Source organism: Rosa chinensis, chromosome 1 (assembly GCF_002994745.2).
Source record: "Rosa chinensis cultivar Old Blush chromosome 1, RchiOBHm-V2, whole genome shotgun sequence".
NCBI classification, from domain to species: Eukaryota; Viridiplantae; Streptophyta; class Magnoliopsida; order Rosales; family Rosaceae; genus Rosa; species Rosa chinensis.
In genome coordinates this window covers 34,682,501-34,702,281 of record NC_037088.1, presented here as the reverse complement: position 1 = coordinate 34,702,281, position 19,781 = coordinate 34,682,501, and the positions used below count along the sequence as shown (strand labels likewise).

General features: G+C 35.9%; 1 pseudogene; it reads left to right on the top strand.

Moving 5' to 3' along the window:
* The first annotated feature begins 13,181 nt into the window (after positions 1 to 13,181).
* On the top strand, positions 13,182 to 19,296 carry LOC112165591 (annotated as a pseudogene).
* Positions 19,297 to 19,781: the final 485 nt, after the last annotated feature.

Genomic DNA, 19,781 nt, shown 5'->3' with positions numbered 1-19,781 from the left:
AAGTCTATCAACCAACGCTAACGTGCTGATGTGGGAATTTCGGGAAAAATCACAAATCAATCTTTTACTAACTAACAATTCTGGTCTAGAGGGAGTCCACATAGGAAATTCATAGCCTTGCTTAGCATATAATGATTGTTTTAGGCTTTTAGTCCTTTTAACTTGGTTTTGGATTGGAAGCTCTAACTGTCGAGGCAAGTCTATCACTGTGTAAGTTAACTCCACTGCTCTACGCTAACATGTAGACATAATAAAATCAAAAACGAATCGAAGAGCCTGTGTGATAATTGAACAAAAATTGAGGGATATTAATGAAGCAAGCAAGCAAAACCAAATACAAAAAACACATACTTGCAGCTTCAAACCAATACACCAACAAAAAACACAAGAGTACGATTAACCCCGAGAGAGAGAGAGAGAGAGAGAGAGAGAGACCTTGATTGAGAATTAGAAGACTAGAAGCGAACGGTTTTGCCTTCTCAGACCTTGATTGAGAATTAGAAGACTAGAAGCCAACGGTTTTGCCTTCTCCAGCAACCACTTCACCTCCTTGAGGCTTTGTCTAAGCTGTGGTTCGAAGCAAAGAGAGGATTCGTAAGTGTATTGAGCTCGAAAACGGAAAGAGAAGCTCATACCTCTGATAAGGCTGAATCGATTTGGGGAATACACCAGCAACCACTTCACCTCCTTGGGGGAGATATCAAATTGTTGTTGCCTACGACCGCTTCCAGACCTCTGATAAGGCTGAATCGATTTGGGGGATGTAAATACCGGATGGAACAAAATTGATAGAGTTTGAGTAATGACAGTTATTCAAACAAGCAACAACACAAATAAAAGAACACAAGAATTGCTGACGCAGTGTAAACCTCTCCACTGAGGAAACTTCACTGCGAGGCTGTTTACGTAGCCTACACGAGAATCAAATCCAATATGAATCAAGGTTGTTACAGATCACAAGTAGTGGTATTCAACTCAACCACATTGACTAGCAACAATGCTAACTTGCTCACAACTGTAAAAGACCTATTCTAAACAACTATGAAGCAATCTGTATAGATGAAGAAATCTGGACACGCCTTCATATTCAATCTTGCCTTGAAGCTTCACTGATCTCAATCACACATGCAAGTGATGAATGCAGTGAACAAGCAGTATGATCAATCAATCAAACAAACAATGAGAGTTTTGTAAAACAGTTAGTGCAGACTATGCAGCACAATTAAAATTCTCAATCAAAAACTCTACTTCTCATAATGCAGTTTCAAAACCTTTTATAGAAGATAAAGACTCCCCCTCAATCCAATCACATTAATCACAAATTGAGATAAGCTTGGAAGGTTTTTTTAAACACATCGTGAGACTCAACTAATCCTTACGGATATCATGTAACTGTCATCTCTAAGGAAAGTTATCTGATATGCAATCATAACCATTCTAAATGCATATACGATTTCCTGAACTTCTTTCCTTAAACATTATAAGATAGCAATTAGTTTAGTCCCACAGTATATGCATCAATCACATGCAAATTGATATGATATGCAAATTAAAAGCTCTCTAAACCTAGACCATATTTTCAGAATTATATGGAGGAAAAAGAATCGTGTACAATCAATGCGCCTAACCCTAATTGATTCCTATTAGGAAAAATCTTTTTAACAAAAGATTGCCAATTAAAATAAACAGAGCTAAATCAATTAGGTCTTCAAAGGGATGATTTTAACTGGTGGAAAATATCTTTGGATAATAAAATTTAATAATAGAAAGATACTTTCCGAAAACAAACTTCCTAAAACCTAGGACTGACTCGAGGATTGCAACACAGGTTGCAATCCCAATACATATGCTGACTCATGAGATGCATTTACCTGTAACGTCTCTGAGATCAGTATTAGGCCCTTTTCCAGCTTCTTCAGTGATGAATTGTCATGATATACTTCACTAGCTTTGTATGGGAATGCCAACAAATAACATGTACAAAATCTTGTACTTACAATCTCCCCCTTTGGCATTCCTATACAAAACACATCTAATTAATACAAACTCCCCCTCAACAAGTACTTGAGGATCCTCACTTGGGAAGAAGCCTGCAATTCCTGTAACGCTTATCACACACACCTTGTAAAAAGCAAGTTAAAGATAAGGCATAGGAATGTCAACGCAATTTCAAGATCAATATCAAAAGATTTAAACAATCAAAGCACAAGTTGATCAAATTCACCAATATTCTCCCCCTTTTTGTCTAGGAATGACAAAGGCAACCTTCAGCTTGTAGTTAAAGAACAAGTGAGAGCACAACATAATAAAACCGAACATGTAGACACAGCTTGTGAATGAACCCAAGAATACCAGCTCTTGTGCTGCTCGTACTTGAGTGAATAAATAGAGGAGCATGCAACAAGGAACAAAAGCACATACTTCAAATATTTCATTCCGATATCATCATATTCCTTTGTCTTATTCCCTGCATGGGACTCAGAACCTCAACATTGGTATCTTCCCACTTCTATCAATCTCTATGTGCATGGCCTTCCCAATTTTCCAAAATTTAATGCAGCAGCCAACTCCAGAGCTTGCAAGAACCATCCATGAATTCATTGTCAAGTAGATAGATGAAGATAACGAACTAGCTTATGAAGCACACAAAAACTGAATATCGTTTTTTTTTTTTTTATTATTATTTTTTTTTATTTTTATATATATATCGAAAACGCAAAACTAACAACCTAAAAATAGCAAAAAGGTTTCAATTTTCTTCCCCCCACACTTAAACCAAATATTGTCCTCAATGTTTGACAAATAATCACATGTAATGAAAAGATTTAAGTATAGAAAGAGAGAGAAAAGAAAACAACAAAAACAAGTATAGTTAAGAAAAGTAGAGAATGCTCCCTCTTGTAGACCTCCCAATGCACACAACCTTTGGAGACGAACTAAAGACACAAACCTCAAGGCTAATTAAGCCTTGACTTCCTAACATAAGTTCCATGCCAAACATGCTCCAAAGGTACTCCAATAATGCTCAAAGACAATAGGAAACATCACTTGTCACAAACTGATTTCAGCTAAAACCTTGCAGCAGTCCTACTTCCGAGGCTTATAGCTCATCCATTCAGAATCGGAATCCAAAGATCCTACTTGGAGATGAAAGTTCATATTCAGGGCTTTCCGTACATATGTGGCGCAAATTCTAAGTCCAAGGGATGTGAAAACTAGAGACCTGCAAAGTTAGCAAAAAAATACAGAAAACTGTCAGAATGCTGACAGAATGTCCTTTGTCCATTCAAACCTGAATACCGGAAGCTACAGGGGTCACATTCAGAAACCCTTTGGTATGAATGAAGTAGACATCTGGGGCTTCATATACATATAAGGTTTGTCTCATTTGGACCCCGGGAATTATCCCCTGTTTTGCGCTTTATGTGGCTCAGCTGCCCAGTTTTCTGGTTTTCTGCCCTGACCTTTCTGTACTCAACTGGAGACTGCAGACTCATTAGAACTCAGAATTTCTATCTGTCAACTCCATTGGAAAATAGACTCCTGGGGCTTTTGATCCATGTATGGCACGTCTTCTGATTCCAAGTGAGCTGTGAACCCTAGCCGTTCAAAATGAACTGATCCGCGAGCCGGAAAAATTGTTTCGGTCAACAGTGATCTTCTTCTATCTTTCCTCAACTATATGACCTGCACACACACTAAAAACATAAAAAGGAACCAGAAAAGAAGCAATGAAATTGAAAAGAAGATTCAGGTAAACTATAACACCCTTTTAACATAAAAGTTTCCTATGCCGTTGCCATCTCCTCATCCATTCATTGGATTGCCTCCCAATTAGTGCTTGGTTTCATGTCATACAAGCGCACTTTCATTTCCAAATTCATTGAACTTCTCATGTTCAGTAATCAGTGATCTATTCAATGACCTGATCGGTGACCTGATCGGCTTCACCACTGAAACCAAAATCATTTACACGGTTTTTGTCCACAGGATAGACCCATCTCTGGTATATGTACATCAGAAATATGATATCATCACGGAACACACAAAAAAGCGATGCAACATTGACATTTTTATGACAAATGCAACTTATGTAGCGGAAGCTATGTAGAAGGAGGATCACCAGTAGATGTTTCGCAATAGACACCAGCCTAAGAAGAATCAATCAGAGAAAGATAGCCCAAGTATCAATACTCCCCCTTAGTGTGATCATGTGATGAGAGATGCAAGGATGAAATGCAAACACACAATGAGTGGGTTGTATCCAAATGCTAAGAACAGATTTAATTCGCATAGCTTTTCCAACAAGAGCAATACCACTTAATCATAAACAAGAGTCCAACAAAATAAGTTCACACGAGTGAATTGATTCCGACAATCACAAGGTAAGATAGAGGGTGATCGAGTATTCTATACCTCTTGTTGTGAAGAGTGAACATATCTCAAGATGGGGTGTGTAATATTTGTGGAAACCTGAAAACCAAGCCTCACATACGAAACAAATTTAAGCACGTAAACTATATTCCCCTTATAACACCGTGAGGGCATGATTTTGAATTTTTCTTTTGGCCTTTCACACAAAGTAACATTTTTGCTCAAGAAGACTACGACCCATGTAACGAGTATTAAGCTAGCAGCTCCCAAGTCAGATGACTTTAGGGTACTAGATGTAACAAGGACATCCCAAAGAGCACATCTACTCGAGTCAATAGTCTCATAATCCACCGGGGTGACCAAACCATTCCCGTTTCTTCCCAATCCTCATATCGTTCGTCACGACCGAGGGCTGTTTACTTTGGCAATAGCCTGGCCATGCTCCATATAAAACTTTTTTTTTTTTTTTTTTTTTCAAGGAGCAGCAAAAATAAGGAAATATTCCGTATAAGAGTATTGAGAACAGGCCAACCAACAAATATGACTTACCACCACTTAGAGTATGTGTGCATGTGAGGATTCAAGGTGATAGAGAATATGTTGTTCAAGCTCACAATTACAGAGTGATGCAGGAACAAATTCAAAACATGCTAAGCAGCTCATTGCACACAGATTTAAGAAAATGAGTAGAGCCCTCGTCAATCTAAGTTCAAATTAATCTGTCAGACACTTAGGGATACAAATCACAATCTTGAATTTCCAGAAACTGATCCTAACAATGCAGAAATGGAAATAATAATGCACCTATACTACCATGAAGACATACAACATGAATGCATGCAAAATGGATCAAGCGAAGTGAGAGTATCAATACTTAGAGCATCCACCAACGGTGCTTCTAAGTGATTCAAATTGAGTTCAGTCTAAAGGCCTAGTAAACGACTTAGACAATTTGTGTTCAGTACGTAGGAACGAAAGCAAGCTCAAGCATATTATCAAGATTATTCATATGAGCAGAAAAATAATTATTTGAACCTTTTTTAATCCAGATTTGCTTCTGCTTCAAATTCTGCTCTTTGGGGATTGCAATCCTGCTAATCAACTTCAGATGCTCTTTCAGCTCTGCTTGCAGCGATGCAGTTGAGCCTATTTTTGATGCTTTCCTCTGATTTTGAGTGACCCTGCGGAGCATATTACATCTAGGACGTATGTGTCCCAATTTTCCGCAGAAATGACAAGTGGGAGTGAAACTTTTTGAGTTATGAACATACCTAGGCTGACGCACAGAGATGTGACTGTCAGAACTTACCTGAGTTCTCCTTTGATGAGGTGGAGGTGCTGAATCAAATTTAGGCTTTTGAGGAAGAGTTGGGGGATGAGTTTCTTGGTCATTTGATGAGCTTGAGTGCACACTTGAGCTCACACCTTTCACAAAGTTAGAACGATTGATTTTTGCACCTTTATGTCGCAACCTTTTCTTGTTGGTGTGTGGTTTTCCAATTCCAATCATTTTGGAAACCAAATCTGACCCTATTGAGAATTTGTTGAACTTTTCTTGAGACTCTTCAAGCTTGACCTGCAAACTCTCAATTTTAGAGGTTAGTGAGATATTCAGATTTGATTGGGCTTTAACTTCAACCTGAAGGGTTTTAATCCTGTCAATCAACTCAATACGCTCCACCTCCCAATTTTGGGAATTCATCTTATCCTGCAAAATATCAAGTTTGTCAGTGTAAGCAAAGCGTTCACCTTCCCATTTTTCTTTGCATGATTCAAGATTTAACTCGGCCTTTTCCTTTGCTTTTCTGACTTGCTCAATCTCGTTCTCTAGCTTGAGATTTCTTTTGGGCATCACTCTTGAAGCTTTATACAGTTCCATGCACTTATCATTAGTCTCATCATCAGATACATCAAAAATCTCACCTTCACTGTCAGAATCATCAGATGCCTCATGATGAAGTGAGCAGGTGAATGCAATGTTCTCTTCTTCATTCTCAGTTTGAGAATCTTCCTCAACGTCGCTCCAAGTTGACTTAAGAGTCCTGTCATTTTGTGAGCTATATTTTCCGTTTCCACAATCAGAAGAGATATGACCAATACCACCACATTCATGACATTTAGGTTTTTCAACAACGCTTTCTTCTTGATCAAAATTATTGACTTTGGGTTTTTTGTCAAAACATTTTTCAGATAATTTTCCCTTTTTTGATTCAGATATACCTTTTGAAGTACTACCAAAAGAGTTTTTATTTTTAAGAAAAATTTTAAACTCTTTGATTAGTAAAGCAAAATCCACTGAACCACTATCATCCACATTTTTCATTTTAACAGAAGAGAAAGCAACATTTGGTACCTTTTTCTTGGGCTTGAATCCCATCATTATCTTCCATTGCAAGAAATTTTCACCATCAAAGTATGAGGGACACTTTATCGAACCAGCAGCCCTGTCACATTCATGTTCCATCCTGTCCTCGGATCTACTAAAAAGCTTTAGAACCCGCTCTGATGCCAATTGTAAATACCGGATGGAACAAAATTGATAGAGTTTGAGTAATGACAGTTATTCAAACAAGCAACAACACAAATAAAAGAACACAAGAATTGCTGACGCAGTGTAAACCTCTCCACTGAGGAAACTTCACTGCGAGGCTGTTTACGTAGCCTACACGAGAATCAAATCCAATATGAATCAAGGTTGTTACAGATCACAAGTAGTGGTATTCAACTCAACCACATTGACTAGCAACAATGCTAACTTGCTCACAACTGTAAAAGACCTATTCTAAACAACTATGAAGCAATCTGTATAGATGAAGAAATCTGGACACGCCTTCATATTCAATCTTGCCTTGAAGCTTCACTGATCTCAATCACACATGCAAGTGATGAATGCAGTGAACAAGCAGTATGATCAATCAATCAAACAAACAATGAGAGTTTTGTAAAACAGTTAGTGCAGACTATGCAGCACAATTAAAATTCTCAATCAAAAACTCTACTTCTCATAATGCAGTTTCAAAACCTTTTATAGAAGATAAAGACTCCCCCTCAATCCAATCACATTAATCACAAATTGAGATAAGCTTGGAAGGTTTTTTAAACACATCGTGAGACTCAACTAATCCTTACGGATATCATGTAACTGTCATCTCTAAGGAAAGTTATCTGATATGCAATCATAACCATTCTAAATGCATATACGATTTCCTGAACTTCTTTCCTTAAACATTATAAGATAGCAATTAGTTTAGTCCCACAGTATATGCATCAATCACATGCAAATTGATATGATATGCAAATTAAAAGCTCTCTAAACCTAGACCATATTTTCAGAATTATATGGAGGAAAAAGAATCGTGTACAATCAATGCGCCTAACCCTAATTGATTCCTATTAGGAAAAATCTTTTTAACAAAAGATTGCCAATTAAAATAAACAGAGCTAAATCAATTAGGTCTTCAAAGGGATGATTTTAACTGGTGGAAAATATCTTTGGATAATAAAATTTAATAATAGAAAGATACTTTCCGAAAACAAACTTCCTAAAACCTAGGACTGACTCGAGGATTGCAACACAGGTTGCAATCCCAATACATATGCTGACTCATGAGATGCATTTACCTGTAACGTCTCTGAGATCAGTATTAGGCCCTTTTCCAGCTTCTTCAGTGATGAATTGTCATGATATACTTCACTAGCTTTGTATGGGAATGCCAACAAATAACATGTACAAAATCTTGTACTTACAGGGGAGAAGGACATCGATACGCTTCAGGGGTGGGGGAGAAGGACATGGATCGATATGCTTCAGATTTGGATCAATTTGCTGGTTATAAGCGGAATTTCCACGGAAATCCATGTGAAATACATTTACCTTTGCTACGGAAATCCGTGTGTAATACTACTAGGGGAGGGAAATTGAATTTGTTCCAAAAAAGTGAGCGGGAAAAAATTTACCACGAAAATCTGTATGAGATACATATATATTTACCACTGATATTCGTGTGTATTTATCTCGGTAATATATAACTGTCATGTTAATTATTGTTTACACAGAATTTTGTCTCTATTCTATTTTTTCACACGGAATTTAGTAGTTAATTTTTCTTTTCACACAGATATCCGTGTCTACATTTCACACAGATATTCGTGTGTTGCTCATTTCACAGAGAATTCTGTATTAAAAACTTATTGCAACGGAATTCTGTAGCTAATAGAGTTTTCACAAGGAATTCTGTAGCTAATAATTCTTTTCACACGGATTTCCGTGTTAACATTTCACACAGATATCCGTGTGTGTTACTCATTTCACACAGATGTCTGTACCAAAAACCGGTCAACCCTTTAAACGCTTCTACTTCCCTAAGGGGAGCCGACCCTTGAGGAGATAAAATTTCAGAAATTTTTACATTAGTTGATATAGCTTCGACACATGAGAGCATGAGAGTTTACAGATCAAAAAAATAAGTTATGAGTGAGCGGTTATGAGGATATTAGTTTATGTACTATTTAAGGTTTAGGATTGACCTACTAGATCGAAACTCAAACGACGACGAAAATAGCTGAAATTTTGAACACAACCATTTATTCTTATCATGATAACATCCTACGGTCGATTTTGATAAAGTCTATTTCCTACGCATTGTTGCTTATGGAATGTATATTTTTCATTATAACTAATAAACCAGTTAAACAACATTGGTAGGCACATAAGGATTTCATTCGATCTAAACACTCGAAACTGGAAATCAATAAATTTGGCATTACCTGTCTATTTATAGAGTATTAATAGGTATTGTGTGAAAAAATTAACCCGATCCGCCGTTATTTTGACATGAAATAAACCGGTCAACCCTTTAAACGCTTCTACTTCCCTAAGGGGAGCCGACCCTTGAGGAGATAAAATTTCAGAAATTTTTACATTAGTTGATATAGCTTCGACACATGAGAGCATGAGAGTTTACATATCAAAAAAATAAGTTATGAGTGAGCGGTTATGAGCATATTAGTTTATGTACTATTTAAGGTTTAGGATTGACCTACTAGATCGAAACTCAAACGACGACGAAAATAGCTGAAATTTTGAAAATAACCATTTATTCTTATCATGACAACATCCAACGGTCGATTTTGATAAAATCTATTTCCTACGCATTGTTGCTTATGGAAAGTATACTTTTCATTATAACTAATAAACTAGTTATACCACATTAATAGACATATAAGAATTTTTGTGCGAACCAATAAATCAAAATTGAAATTCAATAAATTGACATTACCCATCTATTTATAGTGTATTAATAGGTATTGTGTAAAAAAAATTAACTCAATCCGCCGTTATTTCGATATCAAATAAATGGTCAACCTTATATACACCTATACTTTTTCACACGGAATTTTGTAGCTAATTGTTATTTTCACACGGATATCCGTGTGAAAAGGTTTTAGTTTTTACACAGACATCAGTTACTGTTGTTTATTCACACGGATTTCTGTGTGTAGTATCATTTTTCACACGGATTACTGCGTCAACATTTTCACACGGAAATCCGTGTGTATTACTCATTTCACACAGAAATCTGTATCAAATACTTATTGTAACGGAAATCCGTCCCTCCATAATTCACATAACATAAAAAATTAATGATTTCTAAATAAACTAATTTATAATACGTACAGAAATCCGTGTGAATTGTTTTTCACACAGATATCCGTGTGAAAATGTTTTAGTTTTTACACAGATATATGTGACTGTTGTTTATGTACACAGATTTCCGTTGATATTGTTATTGTATAAATTATTGTGGGCTCCATTATGCTCATTTCACGCGGATTTCTGTCAGTATTTCTATTTCACACGGATATCTGTGGCTTTTAACTACAGTAAATCTGTTTGTGTTGTTATTTTGCTAGTAGTGTTTGTTCATCTCCTAGAATTAGTTGAATTAAATAAGTCAGGGGATAAAAGGGTGACACGGAATAAATTTCTGACTTAATTTCTTAGATGAGTTTCGAGGGCTATTATACATATATATTTTTTTCATTTTATATTTTCATTCTGATCATGCCAAAACCTGAATAGATTTTAGCATGCCTCTCTAATACTGTTTTTATATTCTTGTAGGTGCTACTAATAAGCCCCAAGAACTAGATGACACAATTCTTAGAAAGATTGGTTAGTTTTATTTTCTTCTCTCTTTCACTTTGCTGAGACTATCTTGTGAATCAGTATTTTGAAATTTTTTGTTGGTCTAGAGTGCACATTAATGCTATTCCAGTGTTGGTAGCCTAGTTGAATAAGCAAGTACCAACTGATAAGTTGGCTCTAGTGTCTACAATATTACTAGTATAAACAATCCCACATGAGTGTTGCCAGTGAATCTCACATATCCAAAACCGAATTAATAAAAAAAAAAAAAAAATATATATATATATATATATATATATATATAATGGTCTAACCTCTGTTCTCGGAATTATGGTTTGACAGAGAGATCCAAGCTAGTGGTTTACAAGGCCCTATTCGATCTAGCATTTCTGTCTTGAATAATTTAATAGAACTGTGAGTTTGGCATCCAACTCTCAGTTGCATTGACATTAGGTGTAAATATGGGTTTGTAGTATACCAATTTTCCATGAATTGGGTGTAAATATGCCATGTTGCTGTTAGTATTTATTTTCTCTATTGATACAAACACTAGTTACTAAGGTGTTGTAGTGTACTTGCGTTTCCAAATCATATCAATGATAATTCCTATCTCTATCTCTTTCTGCCTATTTATTGATTTTTCCATTGTGTGGAGTCCAATATTTGAAGCTTTAAACTTTTGGGTAGATGTAAGACATCTAATTTAAGATGCATTCATACAAAAATGGTAGGCTTGGTCGCCAACAGCTGTGGTATACATGACTGAAAAATGACCCTAAACCTTGTTAGGAGTTATTCTACCATTTCCAGAATTTATATTATTCAGAACTGGGTTGTGGGAATGAATTGGGTTTTGATCAGGTGGGCATGCTCCAGGATGGCAAGATGTGCAGCCTCATGATCCTCAAGTTCAAGATGCAGCCAACCATGTTGTGAAGAGCCTTCAACAAAAGTCCAATTCATTGTTCCCTTATGAGCTTCAAGAGATTGTCCATGCTAAGGTAGAGGTCAGTAGTGATTTCCTTCAATGTGTTTTTTTTTCTGATAAGTTTCCTTATCTATCATTGATATATTGAGCTCGATAGTTGGGGTAGCTATTGGTTATGTTTAATTAGCTGTTAGCTCCATCGAGTATTGGGTGATATTTTGTACACTTGTTCCTTTCTCTTCTCCCAAGTATTTATTTCCTCTATCTATAATATCTGCTTTTCATCTAATTTATATAATTAAACCATGTTTTTTTTAAGGGTTTAATCTTGTAAGAGGGTGATCCCAGGGGCCTGGTCATTTCTGTTTTCTGCATGGATATTAGGAATTGTTAATTTTCTGAGCATTTTTCTTCTAGTATTACCGATATTGTCTTATCGTCTCTAGGTTCAAGTATCTACAAGTATTTGATACGAGTGGCTAAGCCTGTTTTGATATTCTGACTCTTCCTGCGTTTGACACCCAAGCTGAACCAGTGGGGCATTTCATGATTTTCGAAAAACCTACACTTCTTGTTTTACTCTCAGTTTTTGATATCTTAAAGGTGACTCTTCAATGATCATTTTGAACATGGTTTCGTGAAAAAAGGAGTTAAAATGAGATACTTATGCTATTTTGAAGTTACTGCACTGTTTCAGGATTTCTGCAGAATTCAGCATTTCAGTCACTTTGGATTCTTGTTTGACCATCCATTTGAACTGCGCATAGCATGAAACTATGCAAAATAGTAGCTTTGCATGTCTACTTGAAATCAGCAAATTTGTGCTTAAAATCACGTAAAGAATAGTTGTTGGTGAATTTTTCTTTCTTGTTACCAGTTTTCTGAAACGGTCTCAAGCTTGCAGCTTATTGTTACTCTTAGAATGCTTATGAGTATGTTTGTAGGATTTTGGGTATTTCCGACAATTTTTATGGTTTTAGTTCGTGTTTTTTCGACTTGGAAATCAAACCCTTTTGATTATTTTCTGTATAACTGTTTTAGAATTGAAAGGGGTTTTCTTGGTCTTCATAGATGCATATAAACACGGTGCATTTTTAGCTATTCTGGTGCTATACTTGGAGAGTTCAGTTTTTTTTTTTCCAAATTATCCTTTGTACTATAAATGAAATTTTAATCATTCATTCTCTTTTTTTCCTAATGAAATTACCTTCTACTAATGTTTACCTTTTATTATCTTTTGGTGCATTTTTAGGCTATGGATTCATTTGAGCCCTATGGAAATGGATCAAATGGAGAGAATGACGCAAATGTAGAAAACGACGCAAATGGAGAAAACTGGGCAGATGGAAACGGGGCAGAGCATGCATTGCCACCCCCACCCTCTGTTATCCCACCAGATGTTGTTCCATTGCGTGCTCAAGTAGATATTACACCTAAACCTTTAAAGAAGAAGATTGTGCGCCTACCAATTGCTAGGCGAGGCCTTGGAACAAAAGGGCAAAAGATTCATCTGCTAACTAATAGATTTAAATCTCTTACTATTTGAACATATATAGGCAACAACTATAAATCTTGTGGGGTGAGGATGCATTCAAAGATGGTCATACAATCAGCTTCTACATGGAGCCTAAAGTGTTTAGATTACTCATTTGATGGTTTACAATGTTTGTATTTGATGAACTCCTGTTCATTTCGTAAATGGACCAAATGAATGCACAATCTAATTCCAGAATGGGATGTTCAAATGATCACACAATAGATTAGATATAATGATCACTACCTCTTGTCTGAATGGCCAAAAATGGGACAGAAGCACATTGTAATCAATCATATCACACATCGGTTTTTAACGAATCAGTGTCTTCTGATTTATACTCAGACAACAGAATTAATTGAACTCTGTTGTCCTAAAAGTTAATCACACAACAGAACCAATTGAACTCTATTGTCCTAAAGTTAATCACACAACAGATATAGTCCAAGAACTGAAGTTTGAAGATCAATCAGACAACAGACAAAATAAAAAAATGTTGTCTGATACGCTTAACATACAACAGCTTAAAACTAGCACTGTTGTCTGAAGACAGCGCCTCAACTGCTGCGCTTGGCATCTGCTGAGCTATCGCACAACAGCTATAACACATACATGTTGTCTGTGTGTTTATCACACAACTGTGTTCCACCGTTGTCTGATTTTTCATCAGACAACGGCTCACTCTACAACGGTGGGACCCAAATCCCACATCGGTTTTCTGCCGTTGTTTGATAAGATTTTTGGTGTAGTGTTAGTAGACAGATATGGAGGGAAGAGAGTGATGGCATGGGGTGTGGCCATGTGGTCTTTGGCCACTCTCCTCACTCCCTGAGCTACCAACCATTCTACAACCAGCCTATTGGTTGTTCATGCCTTCTTTGGACTCGCTGAAGGTGTGGCCCTGCCTTCCATGAGCACCCTCTTATCAAGGTAATGCCCCTTTGATCCTTGATATTGTAATTTAGTTACAATAATGTTAGGGTCAAATTTGTTCACCAACTGACGTCTTCGTAAGCCAGGATTTAAACAGATTTTGTGTATACAGTATTTGGTAACTAGTTCATTAGACAACTAAGATATGTTTATGTGTAAATTTGAGCATGTGGTTCCCGACCCATGAAAGAGCTAGTGCAGTTGGAATTTCTATGGCTGGGTTTCATCTTGGCAATGTTACCGGCTTACTACTAACTCCAATTATGCTGTCATCAATGGGATTTTCTGGTCCCTTTATTCTCTTCTCCTCCCTTGGACTGCTCTGGTTGACAATATGGACATATACAATCACAAATGATCTAAGAGAGAGTGATTTCATCAGCAAATCAGAGCTCCGGTTGATCCAAGTTGGAAAATCTGATTCTCCAGTCACTACTACAGAAAACAGTATTGGGGACACCCACTAATTTTTTTTAGGACGTTTTTTTTTACTGAATGTCCTTGCATATATGCCACGACGTCAACACCACTTAAGCACTTCAAAAGCAAAAACAGGGAAAAGTTGCGCAGAGGCCAACGCATCTAAAATCCAAAGAGGTCTCGGGTTCGAATCACGGATACCCAAAAACCATAATAGTTGAATAAGGGAAATAATAGAAAAGTCCCGTGCTAGGCATTCGATCCACTACATGATTCACTATTCAAGTTTTCCCAAATGGCTCAAATTTTTGTCTTCCCTCTCAGATTCAAACCCTTCCCTTTCACTTTCCCTCAATTTCTATCAAAGTTTCCCATCAAATGGAAATAGTTCACCTAATTTCATCCTATCAATCAACAATTCTCTATTCTTTCTCAGCTTCATCTCGATGCATCCATCATCACCTAGAAAACCCTAATATTCTTCCCTACCATCGAAAATCCAAACGTGTGAAATCCTTGCTCAATCAAAATTGAAGGTTCATGTTGGGTTTTTGTTTTGTATTGGTGTTAGTGATTTTAGTGTACACTTTCTTACTTGTTGATAATTGTGTTTGTATTGGCAGGTGTAGCGAAGAAGAAAGAAAGAAGAGGGATATTCATTGCGACCAAACCCGTAGATTGGCTGGGTCAGATCTAACTCCTTATGACAAGCGAGGTATATGTTAGTATGTTCTTGCTGATGTGAATCTATAATCTAATGACTATAATCACTGGGTATTAGGATATATACGTTTAATTTTATCATTTTATCTCTTATAGGGTCAATGTTCGTTCTGGTCAGAGGAGATATATGTTTAATTTTATCAATTTTATATCTTGAGTTTGATTCTTCAAAATTCTGGCTGGACCAATCTCTCTCAACTTCTCAGAACATGTGCAAGGGAAGCACAGTACAATCACCTTCAGATTATCATATATGACTTTTCACGACCAAGGTAGAGATTTAATTCTATTTGATACACATGTTGATTCCTTTTATGATTATAATTCTCTCTTACTTTCTGGTGTAGTTTGAATATTCCACCTCGTATGCTACCACAGACAAGGCACCCAACTACTCTCTCTTCTCCATTCTGAAAATCATATGGTGGTAAATGTCCTGGTAGATATGGTAAGTTCACCAGTTTCTACATGATTTGTCATTTGATATTGTTGATCTTCCTAACTTCACATGATTGCTCAACCATTTTTTCTTTTCCAGGGAAGTGTTGGAAGGCAAGTTCTTGTTAAAATTATGAGGGAAAGGAAGTTGCTTTTGACCAGAAGATCCCCAATTTGAAGGTGGTAGTCTACACTTTATAGATGGGCATAAAATATAAGTGACAGATGCATATCCTATTTGTTTATGCATTAAAATTTCAGATTTAAAATTGGCTGAGAAACTTTTGCTTTGCTTCTAAATTTCATAACCTATGGATTATTGTTTCTTACCTTCTAATCTAATTTTCTAAGGCTTGTGAAAGATAATTGACTTCGACAAGGATGTATTACTTTCATTCAATGTGTTACCATTTTCATATGGTTCTTGCAATCAGTAGTCTCCCAGTGAGTGTTCTCTTATTTTCAGGTTCTTGCGTGGTTCTATTCAGACAGTTCTTCTTCTCAATAGGCAACATGGACCTGCTCGTCTCTGTGCTAATTATGACTATCAAGTGAGTAGTCTTAGAAGACTAGCATCAGGTGTACAAGAAGAAGCTCAGCAGTGCAGGAGGAGAAAAAGGGATGAAGAAGACAACCCTTGGGATCTTAAAGAGGAACTACAGAGTGTGAAGGTAATAATTATTTTCTTTAATTTTTCTTCATAGGTTATGGCTTATTGAATAAGTTTTGCTCGCTGAATCAGGTCACCATGATAAGCGTCGATGGTTCAAAAAGGATGCAAAAGGATATTGCCATTAACCAGCAAAGGATTTCTACCCACCTCTGAAAATATTGGCAGCTTGCATGGTAGGTATTCTCCTATTTTTGTAGTCTATATGCTTGTATTGTGTGTTGTTTAATTTAAGTATTATATATGAAGGCTAGTTAGTTCGAGTTTGGTAACAAAGATAAATAATTGTGTTATTGGCTTATTTCTTAATTGTTATCTAGTTTTTAGCTTATACGTAGTGCAACAATATTGGTTGGTTTCTCAATTAGGATTGTAGTTTCTAGCTTGTACTTAGTGCAACAATACTGGTTTGTTTCTCAGTTGGGATTTCAGTTTCTAACTTGTACTTGGTGCAGCAATATTGGTTTGTTTCTCAATTTGAGATCTAAGTTTCTAGCTTGTATATTTCATTCTAATTTTTGTTTTGCAGCCTTTGATTGCTCTATTTTTGACTTCTGTATTCAGTCTGTTTCTCCAATTCCAGTATAAGTAAGAAAGGTAAATCATTTGTCTTCCTTTGTTCATTCATGTGATTTGGTCTTACCACTTTAAAGTTAGTCATCTTTTAGCATGTATTTCTATAGATGAAGTTTCAAGTGGAAGTAGCCTTTGCCTAATTGAGAAAGCAATTGAGGACGAGGAAGGTCCCAAACATAAATTAACTTGATAGATGATTGGATTGGTTGAAGTTATAAAACTGGATTGAGCATTTGCTGAGAATTAGTCACTTATGTAACATAATGTTTTGTTTAGATTTAGTATTTGTGATATATGCAGGCGCACCATAATCACTTGTCCTTCACTTAATGATTGTCAAACTGAGTTTTTGTTTTGAATAAATAAAACATTCATTATGAAGGCTATAGATGAATGTTTTATTCATAATCATGTCATTCATTATCATAATCTTGTTAAGTTATCACTTATTTGTTTGTTAAGAATTGATTTTGTCGCAAACAGGTTTGGCATTCTCAAATGCTTGCCATAAAATTTACATGAAGCAAAATCTATTCAGACTGAAAAGGTATTTAAATTCACTAGAGTTCAATTTGTTTTTTCTTTTCTCCAGTTCCATTTGCCAATGAGAATATTGGTTTTAATTGAGACTTCAATGATAAGGCTTATATTTGCACTTGGTATAATTCTTCACTACTATTTGATTGATATTGCAGTTCAAGACAAACTCATGGATGCTCATAATGAATGTGATGTGGCAATACTTGTAAAGTTGTAGTTAGATTAGACTGTAACTTATAGTTTAGTGCACTTGGGAAAATAAATCTGTGCTCATTTGATATTGTATTTTGGATGTTTATATATAAGTTTGGTTAGTAATGGTGTAAATTTGCATATTTTAATTTTTTTTTTTGTTTCATGAAAAAGATACAAGGACGTTTTTTTAGTGTCCTTATACATATTTGATAACGCTTTTTTAAGTTATAAAGACGCTTTTCTAGTGTCCTTATGAACATTAGATGACGTTTATTTATAGAAACAAAGACACTTTTCAAGTGTCCTTATAAACATTATATGACGTTTATTTATGGAAACAAGGACACTTTTCCAGTGTCCTTGTAGATATTTAAGGACGTTTTTTCAACGTCCTAATAGATGACTTACTATGACTCCTTGATAGGTGACCTTTTTTTTGCGTGTCATCTAAAATTTTTTATGAAACCTATTTTTTGTAGTAGTGAGTAAGCAACGACAAGTTCCCACCTCTACGGCTCCTACTATCAAAACTACCAACATGGAGTATTATATTTGCCAACATAACTAATAATTGGGTGAGTTTGCTTACTAGTTGCTACAAATATATAGTAATAGTGATTTTGTTTAGTGAAATCTTTTATCTGGTGGTGGTCCTTAATTCCCTTTTTCTGTGTTTTTGGTATGGTCCATCATGTTGCAGGGATACTTTGTTCTGCTTTCTTGGATGCCTGTTTATTTCAAGACTGTAAGTTCATTTTACTAGTTCTTTGTGCATGGTAACACCATTAACCCTAAATATTGCTCAAGCACTACCCACCAAAAGCTCAGGACTTATCTGGACATATCTCAGAGCTTATATTCACCTATATCATCATATCAGTGTGTTATTTATATACTACTATTGGCAACTTACTATCATTCGAAACAATGTATTTTTTTAATTTTCCATTGTTATAGGTATTTAATGTAAACTTGAAACAAGCAGCTTGGTTTAGTGCTGTTCCATGGGGAACAATGGCAATTTCCAGCTGCATTGCTGGCACAACATCAGATTTCTTAATCAAGGCTGGCTACTCTTTGACGATAGTCCGAAAGATCATGCAGGTATCTCTTTTGGGTGTCACTATAATTATAGAGCAAAACAGTACCTCTTCGATCTTATAAAAGAATTGTCTGCAAAAGGGAAACAGGAGTTCTTGAATAAATCTTAATTTGAAACAAAAATCATGCACCATGTGACAGGGGAATTTCTTACTTGTTTAAATTATCTGTTTGATGGAATCTGCTTCTATAAGGAAAGTCTAAGTTGAATTTAATTGAATCCAATTAGGAAAGCAAAGTCTTTTGTATCAAATGTTGATTTACAGTAAACTCACTTGAACATATACATGTTTTAATGCACCATTTTGACATGTATGTGTACCAAACAGTCCATTGGTTTCATTGGGCCTGGAGTGTCATTGCTGTGCTTGAACTATGCCAACACACCCACGGCTGCAGCGGTACTCCTTACAGCAGCCTTATGTTTGAGCTCTTTCAGTCAAGCTGGCTTTCTCCTCAATATACAAGTAAGTTCCACCCATCCAATGATCATATTGAAAAACACACAAAGATGTTACATTCATAATTAATTAATCTAATTGCAAGTTTCTGTAGATGTGATTGATCATTCACTTTATTTCATGGTTAGTGCTGGAGTAGAACCAAATGTTCACACATATGGGGCACTGATTGATGGTTGTGGCAGAGCTGGGGAAGTGGCAAAGGCATTTGGTACTTATGGGATAATGAGGTCTAAGGTACTATTACACTGACAAACTTTACAATCGCTTTTAGTAGTTACTGATACCACATAATCATATTTTTGGTTTTCTGAGCAAGTGGTTTCATGTATCTTCCTGCATTGCAAGTTCATGCTGATGAAATGTTGCATGCAGTAGAAAGTGATCAGTATTGTGAACTTAAAAAATACTTGATAGTACAACTTAAAAAATTTAAGTTCAGGGGCCCTTACAATTCAATGCTAAAAGATCGTACTTTCAGTGTATAGTTGTGTTCATTTCATTATGTAGGGGAAAGATGGATTACCTTGTTGTTGACATGCCCCCTGGAGCTGGTAATATTCAGCTTACTTTGTGCCAGGTCCTGCTATATTTTCATATGCACTTAATTCGTTTATTTTCTTTTCATTTTAGGGGTCCAGATTAAGAGAATTCCATTAATCAAATTATGCATTCTCCTTTATATTTGTGTGATTAACCATTATTTTATATCTAGTATGTTATATGTAGATATTTTACCC